This window comes from Arachis duranensis, chromosome 3, assembly GCF_000817695.3.
Source record: "Arachis duranensis cultivar V14167 chromosome 3, aradu.V14167.gnm2.J7QH, whole genome shotgun sequence".
Taxonomy (NCBI): domain Eukaryota; kingdom Viridiplantae; phylum Streptophyta; class Magnoliopsida; order Fabales; family Fabaceae; genus Arachis; species Arachis duranensis.
This window is the reverse complement of record NC_029774.3, coordinates 13428442-13440156: the sequence shown is the minus strand read 5'-3', so window position 1 is coordinate 13440156 and position 11715 is coordinate 13428442.

Genomic DNA, 11715 nt, shown 5'->3' with positions numbered 1-11715 from the left:
TTCAACACTAAATCAAGGGAGTTGTCCAGCATGATATCAATACTAGCAGTGTCCTAGTCACATCAGTAAATATTTTTTAAAAAATATATAGAAATTATTATATAAAAAATTATTTAAAAAGTACAAAGACTTGAGGGTATGATATTAAATTAGTTAAGTAAAAAATATTAGTGAATTAAACAATTAAGACATAAATCATCACATAGTGAAAAATAATACATATAAAACTATTAAATTACATAATATATTTTTATTTTTTAAACACATATTTTATATATAAGTATAGTTTCTTAAAATTTCGGGAGACCGAAGCCATTACTCGCCCCTCCTCTAGATCCGTCCCTGGCAATAGCAGAAAAAAGGGTAGAATTATTAGAGGAAGCTATAGTGCTGAAAATGAATTAATAAAGGAGGTTCATTCGGCTATCAGCAATGGAACTCAAGAGAACAAGAAAAAAAAACCTAATTGGATGCAAGACTATATTTTGAATTAATGAAGAGGGACTACTATAATTCTATCTTTGTAACTTTGACCAGTTAGTTAGTTAGTTAGAAAAATTTATGGGATCATTTTCGTAGGAGTGAGCTTCCACTCGAATAGGAGTGTATCTTTCTTGTAACCTCTATTTATCTTCTACTTTCACTACTAGAAAATTAGTTATTATAGACAAATATTTCTGACGGATTTTATCCTACGGAAATACAGACGGAATTTCAGAAGAATTTTTTGTCAAAAAACAAAAAAAATGAGTTAGCATAAATTACAGACAGAAAACAGAATCCGTCGATAATTATGTCAGTAAAATTAATTTTTTTTCCATCAAAAATGGTTACAGACGGAAAATTAAATAGACAAAACGCTGTGTTTTATTAAATTATTACAGACGAAAAATCCGTCTGTAATTTAAATTTTCCGTTGGAAAATATTAGATTAAACCTTATTCTACCCCCACTCTCTCGAGCTCCATTCACACTTCATTCAACTAAAACGAGTTTCTTCCTCTCTCTTTCTACGAGCTTCTTCTTCCGCTGCTGTCGCCGCCGCTTGCGTCGCGTCTCCTCATTGCACGAGTTTCAGTCACATCCAATTCGAATCAATTCAACAATGGCTGCCGTGGCTTCACCTTCCTCTAGAAACCAGATGATGTCCTCCTCGTGCTCCTTTTCCTACCCCTTCGCTTCATACACCTCCGCCAATTTCGCTCCCGGAGCCTCCCCCTCGTCCCCACGCGCTTCTCCTCCTCCTTTGGCCACCATCGGCGTTTTTCTTCCACCTCTTCGCCACCGTGTCCAACATCATCATCCGTGAGATTCTCCTCGGAGCAACCACCAGGCTCCCCCGGCAACACTCCATGGCTATAAAGAGGTATACTCTGATTTTATGATTTTGTTGCTTAGGGCTCAATTTTTCTGTGCCAATTTTAGGTTTATCAATTTTTCTTTGCAGTTTCTATCTTCTCAAAACAATTTAAAATTTTATTATAGAGACAGAGATGGCAAGCTTTCTGTGAAGAAACTCCAATCCTCTTATTCCATTAGATGAATATATAAATATTCACTTGCTATTATTGATTTTGTTTATATTTAAGACCCATGGTACGCATTACGCATTGTTACTTGTTCGTATAAATTTGCTTTTTAAGTTGATATGTGAAATGTATTTACAATGTTTCTTGTGTTGTTTTTTTTTCAATAGGTCTTCCTCCTGAAATACCTGAAGATCTATACCACTTGATCAAGAAGGCTGTCTTAATCAGGAAGCACTTGGAGAGGAATAGGAAGGAAAAGGACTCCAAATTCAAGTTGATTTTGGTATAGAGCAGGATCCACCACCTTGCACGTTACTACAAGAAGACCAAGAAACTTCCACCCTTATGAAAATAGTAAGTATCAAATATGCATTTTCTTTAAATCACAACGGTTTCTTAATGTGCCTGAACTTTTATTTTGATGACTAGACACCAAGATGATGCATTTCATGAGTACTTCCATTTTTTAAAATCCTTGTGGTTCCCTGAATTGGGTTTTGTGTGGTTCATATTTTAATTGTGGTGAGCTCAGTTCTAATTTCTGAAGGAAAGGAAGGAGAAAAAGTTGGTATATTGAGCGGTGTTGATATTTTGACTACTTAGGCAGCCACATAGTTAGGCTCTGGGTGGTTTGGGGACTGGCTCTGGGTGTGGCTCTGGCTCTGGCTCTGGCTCTGGGTCTGTGCAGCCACAATTCATTGCGAGCACTGGCTCCAATACGAATGCGCCCCTCATTGACAACTCAGATGTGGATCAAGTTGTTGTGTCTGATGTCAGTTTTCCTCTTCTTCATTTATCTCCCTCTCCTTTACTTGCACACGCCATTACTAAATTATGTTTCTTTTCTTTTCTTGCATTTGTAGACCAGAAGCTGGAAAAATCTATTTTCTTTCATAGAATTTGGATTGGTGTTTTAATCATGAGATTGTGCTTATTTCTGAAGTGCTGGCACCTTTGCAGAGTATACTCTTTTGGTATAATACCATTGTTTATATTAATGTATATCTGAGTTTGATTTTTCATTTACTTAATACTTACAATAATATTTATTCTTCAATTTTTCTTTTTATCTTTTTTATTTCTCCCTGAGATTGGATATCTATTATCAAATGTTGGTGGATGATGGAGATGATGAAGTAGGGAAATCGTCCCCAGAAGCTAGCTATCACAAACAGAGGAACATGAATAATAGAAGAAGATCCATTATGCGTAGATATAAATACTTGCATGGTGCTCATTCTCTCCTACAAATTTAAATCTATCAAATGTTTCTTTTTTTACACTTGTTATTTAATGGTTCTTGACTTGTTGTAATTTTTCTTCGTACACTCAAAGATACTACATTATGAATTAGTTGTTCCAAAAGTTTAAATTAAAAAGAGGAGAAACATTAATGATTATTTCTGATCTATAAATAGTTATGTATCTATCTGTCATTGCTTTAGTTTTGTTTTTACCAACAACTTGTGTTAAAGTATAAAAGTCTTGACTGGATCTTTTCCTGCCTCATCATGTTTGTACCAATTATATTTTCAATGGAAACTTTCTTAATTTGTAAACTTAACATAAGATAGATAAACCCTTCTTTTTATTGTAGAAGCAAGGTTTTTTTCATTCATAAATTGCCAAAATTATACACTTCTATTGTGTTTAAATAATTTTCTTGTGGTGTTTCAGTAGATATTTTATCCCACCTAGTTTCACCTACTAAGTTGCTTGCATTTTATGCTGGATTTTTCTTGTAGATATTGTACTTGTAAAACAGGAAGGAATCTCGATATGGACATGATACGATCATTGATGGTATGATCAAAGATGGCCTTTGGGATATCTATAATGACTTTGGCATGGAAGTTTGTGCAGAACTATGTGCAGATCAGCATGTCATAACAAGAGATGAGCAGGTTGTGTAATATATTTCATGCTATGTTTATGTATTTCTTTATTATATCGATTTGAGAAGGTTTACCTTCTTGCCAAATGACATTACTCTAATTTCTTGGAATATATTATTTCAACTCATTGAAAACCTTTTGAATCAAGTATTTATCTTGCTATTCTTTTTTTTTATGTATATCTGTTATGACTCATATGCTATTCAAAGCTTTGAGAGAGTAATAACTGTTCAAAATGCTGGTCATTTTTCTTGAAAAATAGTTCCGATGTGATTATGATTTCTGCCTGCACTGAACTGTTGATAACTTATGCAGTAATATTTATGTAATTCTGATTTAACACTTTGGTCTCCTACAGGTTGAAATTTTTGGTGGAAGAGGAAAACCCTCTAGAATAGTTGATAAAGATGAAGGATTGGAAAAGGTAAGCATATCACAGTATGTAATTACATGTGTTAACTTATCTCTATAGGACATAGTGGTAGATATTAGGATTACATTGTAATGCCATGTGTATACGCATCTATAGTATAATATACTAACCAGAGTTGTTGATAAAGAAGAGTTTATTAGAATTTAGAGTTTCTTTTACTTTACTATTTTTTCTTTTTTTCTTTTGTGGTATATTCTGCCTCTATTGGTATAACTAGAGAAATTTGTCACCAAATTCACATCGATTCGGTAATAAAAAAAATCTGTATCTGTTGTTAATTTTTGGAAGGCAAGGAAAATTTTTCAGTTCATTGTTATTTTTGTTTTCAGTGTTATCTCAGCATCTAGCCTTTTGGTACCGCCAAGGTTAAGGTTCTTCTGAACACCCTAAAATTAAGCTCTGTTAATATGGTATCATACAATGGTTAATGTTGGTGTGATTACTTCTGTTATTTAGTTCAGAAGTTCTTCTGACTTTTTTACGGTTTACAGTTTACTTGATTCATGGTCTTTCTGACTTGCTTGGCATTGAATTATGATGGAAATTTGTACATTTTGATTAATATCTATATTATTGTTCTTGTGGCTAGTTTGATGCTGCAAAGTTAAAGAAGCTTAAAGCAAACTTCAAGCAGAATGGTGGTCCTGTGACTGCTGGCAATGCTTCTAGCATAAGGTTCGTTTCTTTCACCATGTCACTTTTATGTATTTAGTAAGTAGAGATATATGTTGTTGCAATTATCAATTATCCATGGAAAATCAACGTTTTTAGTTGCTTTGTTGTATCAGTTATGGTTGCTTTGCTTCTAGCAGTACTTGCATATATGTGAGCTTACGTAATGTAAAGATTTCAGTATGCTTTCACAGGACCTTGTATTTTTGTTATCCTCCTTCACTTTTTCTTAATCTTATAAAACATTGCTAGGCGTCTGAAATCTGTCCGTGTCCTATTTTTTGACACCAGAAAACTACATATGCTCAGTCCAATGCAAACAAATCAAAGAAGAAGTAGATGAACAAATACTTTCAAGTTTCGGCCACATAAGAGTCTATCATGGAGTGAAGAATTATGCAACTCATATTAGATTGGAGAGTTTAAACTTTAAAGAGAGCATGAGAAAATAGTTTTAAAATTTAAGCTGAAAGTCCTGCCCTTCTCTGTTGTAGTTTAAAAGAAATTTTGGGGTATGTTTTTATTAAGACAGTAAGATATTGGATAATGGTGTTGAAAAATAACATCCAATTTTATAGGTATTATGAAATGAATATTATGTTTATTTATGTGATTTTTTGCTTTCTTTTTTTCAATTTACAGTGTGTTTGATGGAGTAAATTTAGAAAACAAATCTAAAGTATTTATTTTGCAATAGAAAAATTAAAAAAATCTATTTTACCTTACAGACGAATTTACAGACGGATTTTCTGTCTGTATTTAAAGTGTGGGATGATTTTTCAAGGTTCAAATTACAAACAAAAAATTCGTCGAAAAATCCGCCTATAATTACAGACAAAAAATCTGTCAAAAAATTCGCTTGTAATTACCGAAGAAAAATCCGTCGAAAAATCTGTCTGTAATTACCGACGAAAAATCCGTCTGTAATTACTGACGAAAAATTCGTTGAAAAGTTTGACGTTTCAGAAAGTTTGACGTTTCAGGAAAATGGATGGAGAATTTACAGAGGGAAAATTCATCGGTAACTGGTAAAAATTCGTCAGTAATTTTCCAACGAAAAAAATTCGTCGGTAAATAATTTCCGACGAGACTTTTACAGAGGGACAAAATTCGTCGGTAACCAAAAATTCGTCTGTAATAAAAATTAAATATGTCTGTATTAATCCATTTTCTAGTTGTGTTCATACATCAATTCAATACTTTTATAGTTGATGCAATTTCTTATCTACAATCTTATTTTCTAACTTAACATTTGGTACTTTCATTGAGAGAGATGACTATCCCCAATGAACTCACTCGTCAGGCGGAGATTGTTGCACTTCAACAACGGGATCGCATTGAAGTTTCAAGTCAACTCAGAGCCACCAATGCTCAGGTGGATGGGATAGAGCATTATTTGCAAGAAATTCAAAGGATGCTGAAAGATTGCTTGAAAATGAAGAGAATTGAACTAGACCCTAACGAGCGAGGACTGGCACATGGCTCCAGAGCTTAGTGGAGCACTGGCTCCCCTTAGATTGTGAATCGCAATCTCAAGATCGACCTTCCATTATTTGATGGAGAGAAGCTAGAGGAGTGGGTATTCAAGGCAAGAGAATATTTTGAACAATATTCGATTCCAACCAAAATGCGGGTACGCATGCTCTCTTTTCACCTCACTGGACCTGCGTATTCCTGCTACAGATAGATAATCACTAATAATATAAGATATACCTGGAAGTCATTTCTAGATTTTTTGTTGGTTCGATTCGGTCAAAGTCAATTTTATGATCCCAAGACGACTCTTAAGGAGTTGAAACAAACGCATAGTGTTGCTGAATATCAAAATTCGTTTGAGAAAATCTCTAACTAGGTGACAGGCCTCAGTGAAAAATGGTTAATCTCCCTTTTTGAAGCTGGACTATAGGATTATCTCAAGTGTGAGCTCTTATTAGCCAAACCCACCACTTATGTTACCATAGTTTTGTTAGCCAAGCTGTATAAACAAAAATTCATAATCGCAAATCTATCACATAAGAAACGCACTACAACAAATATAACTAACACTACTATCTTAATCACCCCAATACAACCACCCTCAAAAACCCCAATCCAAAATCCAATTTCAACCTGGTTCTAATTTCTATGCCTAATTAAAACAACTACACAAACCATACTCCACTCTTCATAAAACTGTTAGCATCAGAAATTAAACTTAAAAAGGAGAAGGGATTATGCTATCATTGTAAGGAGAAGTGGTCTCCAGAGCATAGATGCAAAAGTACTTGTTACCTACTTATTCAGGAGAAAAAGATGCAAGAGTTACTCAAGGAATTTGTAGGGCCTTATAATAATAATAATGAAGAAAGATTTTGGGCTAATCCCATAACCGCTTAACCCTTCCCACTCCAGCAGCACACACACTCTCCTCAGCAAAACACATTTTTCTTTCTTCTTTCCTTTCTTCTACACGGTTCTCTAGTGCTCCTCTCCCTTCTCTCATGTTATTTTCATCAATAATAAATTCTCATACACTTTTATTTTGAATATATACACTATTCTTGTTCTACTTCAATTCTATTATACCCTATCAAATGTGCTCTCTTATGTTAGTATTATTCCAAAACTTCATTAAAGTAGTTTAAGCTTGAAGAAGAAAAAAAATTACCTTTAATTCAAACATTACCAATTATTAAGATATTAAGGTGACTTTTTAACTTGTTAATTACCTATATCATTAATTTTTGTCATGTTTATAATTATAGGTATTAATAAATTAAAAAATTTAGGGTTAGACTAAGATAGAATTTGAAATTTTTTTAGTATATAGGTTCTATTAATTATATCAATTGATGTTAAGATTAATTAACTTATCAATAATGTTAGGGAACCAAGATAGTTCTAGCAAAAAATCAGCCAAATACCTTTGGGTGAATTCAAAACCTCTATGTGGATGGTGTTTATACTAGGCATTAGGATATTTCTTTTCTTTGTAAATTGGATGGTTTTGAATCTGTTTTCTAATTTATCATGTTTTAGGCATTTGGAGAGAGAAGGAGGATGAAGAGACGGAAGCTAATTGAATCAGTTTCCGTGATTCACATTGCAATGATACTGAACATATCTCCTCCTAATTTGAATGTGGTGAAACATTTAATAACTAATATTTTAAATCGTAAATAAATAAAACTAATTACTATATTTATAATTAATTAAGTCGTTCTATTTTTGGCTGATTTGGAGTTGGTTCCATATACTTTTTCTTAACTTATTAGAATTATTATTATTATGTTTGTGGTATTAGATACTCAAAGGAACCATTCTTCTTACTTGTTGAAACTTGTGAAGTAGAAATTCCTCTCTTGGATTTTAGTCTGTAAATAAATTTTGTATCTATAGTTAAATTTTAGCATTTGCATTAATTTTATAATTATTAAAAATAATTTTATAATTTATTATTTAGTTATTTACTAACTTATTTGTCAATATGATGTTTATGTTAAATATTTTAAAAAAAAAATTTCTTGAAACATAATATTTTACGTTGAAATGAATGAAAAATTTTAAATTATGTGAACAATAAAATAAAAAAAATTAGAATTTTAGTGGAATAGAGTAATTTAGAGGTAGAATATTTTTTATTCTATTGGACTAAATTTATAATTTATTATTTATATTATTCACAAAAATTATTGTCTACCTAACAAAATCATAATAACAAATAAAGGATACAATGCAACTTGGTCATAATAGCAGAATCGACTTAATATCAAACTAATAAATCACTATAAAATTATAATAAGATATATCTAAATATTATATATTAATCTATAACATTCTAAAATAAAGTCTAACAATATTAACATGCATTATTTTAATTGAATATAAAGAATTAAAATAATATTATTTCAACTATGTGTAAAGATCAAGAGTCGTAAAATCATTTTTGTTGAAAACAAGAAAAAAAAAATACCCATCATCTATATATAGTTGATACCAATTACCATCTAATGCGACAAGACCCAATTGTTATTATATAAACAATTGAATAATATTAATAATACACAGAACTGTATATTAAAAATAAAATCACATGTAATAATTTTAGAAGAGAAAAACATATTATTTGATCCACCATTTGAGAAAAGGAACAAAACTAATTTATTATGCTAAAAAAAAATCAATAGTAGAAGTGAAAATTTCCTGTGTAGATGAAACTTAAAGGACAGGACAAGAATGGAAGAGAGCAGGAAGTTCCGAATATGTATAAATCCTTTATGCATAGTGATAGCTAGGGACCTCATATTTCAGATCTTGGGATTTTCACCTACTCAACCTAATTCCTCAAAATATATCTTTTAACCTTGTGCTGGGGATGTGCATTGCTTGTTCGGATATGTGACTGAGAGACATAAATGTCATGCATGTTACACACTGAGTATATCTATTTATGCAATGGTGAGGTAAGTAACAATCTCTTTCATCATGTTTGAAAAAACAAACTTCTTATTGTCTTTCTCATCATAATTAATTGATTAATTATTGCAGATTGTCCAAGAAGATCCTTTTTCAGCTTAGGATTCCATTAAAATAGTTGTACACTTACACTATACTATCTACTCCTAATTCATAAGTGTAAGTTAATTATCTTTCTACTATTTATATATATTGAGTTCTTTATCAAATTTCTTTTGATAAATACATCTCAGAATTAATTGTATGAATAAAAATTATTTGATGATATATACATTCTCATATAAAAGCTTATTTCTGTCATAAAATTTTAATATAAATAATCAACCTGATATATTTCTAATAGAATGGTTGAACTAATATAGAATTTATAGTTTTAACAAATTATTGAAAGATTTAAGGAGTTAAACATTAAAGTAGTTTTTAAAATTGATGACTTGCACTAAAATAATCTCCCACTTTTAATTGTATTATTTTAATTTTTGAGATTCGAAAAGTGCACTATAATAGTTTTACAATCATTTTTCGTCATTGAAGGGTTAACGCCATGAATGACGTGGCAAGAAAATGTGGGTGAGAAAGCCAATTCTACATATGACACTGATCAAGTGAGGCTTAATTTTGCATGGGCGCTTGAAAACTTGAAAACTAAAGTGAAAACTCAAAAAATTATGAATTTTGTTAAGTAGACAATAACTTTTGTAAATAATGTAAATAATGTATTTTAAAATTGACTTAGTAAAGTAAAAAAGCATTTCACTCCAAATTATTCCTTAAACTTTAACATTAGGATAACTATCTACACACCTAGTAGATTGAATATCTAGTCATTATCAACTATGCATGAGTAAATCGAATCAAAAGAAATAACCATCCAATTAAAAATAATGAATATAATCATCTGCATACTTGTTTAAATTGAATATCCGACATATCTATTAGTTACATTCTTTAGTATTTTTATTATTTACCTATACTTTTTCAAAAATTATACATTAAAGTGTTGTTTGTGGATGTCTTTGTAAGTTAGTAGTTGGTGTTCGTCATGATTTTTAAGCTCAAGAATTTCAGATAATAACACTTTATGCTCAGAATAAACATTAATCAGACTATTGTTCTTTTTATCCATAAAGCACCTTTTTTTTAACTCATTGTGAGTTAGAGCTCTTAAACCAACATTTAAATTCTTTCCAGCCACCAGCATTCTTCTATCTTATCATATCCAAATTTTTTGTAATAATTTCTCACAAAAAACACATTTAGTATATTCTCATCAAAGTCACCAACACATGCTTGTTATCAGATGAATAGATCGTTTTTCCATTGTCATCTTTATGAAATTTTCTCTCTGATGAAACATAATATCCATCAATATTGAATTTTTTTTTTCATTAACACGAGATTAACAAACACAATAACACAACATATCACATTAGTCAGAATTCACCCTAAACATTAACAAATACTACAAAAAAAAGCTCTACAAATCATTAAACCACCTCTAAATCCGTATGAAAAATTGACATTATTCCACCATTGAAAATAGAACATAAAAGAAAACCCCTGAACGAGTCACAGAAGAATGAAGAAAACCTTAGCAAAGACTCAGGTTTAAAAAAAGTTAAATCGAGCTAAACAAAAAGATGTAATGATCATCCAGAAACATGTATACATTGCGTAAAAAGACGAAAAAAGATTCTTCTTCAACACTAATCTCTATGACTAGCCACAATCGAATCCTAAAATCCTTCAGCAACCACAAGTTTCTTTGAATCTAGTATAGAAGGAGAAGATGAAGAGTGATCAAACAGAGAGAGGGTAACATTTTATTAGCCATCCCCTTAAACGACGTCGTTTAATGTGTGGATCTAATGATGAGTAATGAGTTTTCCAATGAATAAACTATTGGGCTTGACTGCATGTAGGCCCAATAGGGTCACAGTGTAAGGGCCCTCTATTGCTAGTTCCCTTCTCCACATGGCAACATTCATCAAGAGAAAAAAAAAAAAAAAAAAATAATCATACTTATTCAACTTCATTTGTCCATATTACAATTTTCATATTTTATTAATTATTATGAAATCAAAGGATTTTTCCTTTATCAAATTTCTAGCTACAATAGCTTAAAAGATATTTATACTTTTCACATTTAAGTTAAAAAAATAAACCTAAATTCACAAACATACTGCGGGAGCTGCTAATTAAAGGAAAATAAGATGAAAATACATCTTGATAAATTCAATATTCTAACAACTTAAAATATATAATAATAAACTATTAAATAATATTTGCTCTATTAATTTTTTCACACATGAAATTCTTAATATTCCTCCTAATGTCACAAAACTTAAACCTGTAATGATAGTAAAACTTAACCATATATCAACTTGTGTTCGCAATCACTAAAGTGTCTTTTTCATCAATACGTATCGGTTTGTTAGTCTTTAAAGATTGTGATAAAGTGGGACATATTTGGATTGAACCATTCTGCAATTTGGCTCACTCATAAAATGTGTTCAAGTTGATGCTTCAATTTGAAGAGCTATTTGTAGCCTTTTGTTCTTGCTCTTGCTCATAATAAATGCTGAGTATAGTATTTATTTATCACAATAAAAGTAAAAGTATTTATTTATTGAGAAACGAATTTAACCGTTTACTTTTACAATATAAAGTACTTAATAGTATGGGGGTACATAAGTATATTTCTAGTTCTGGTTGATAAAGAGAGCATATT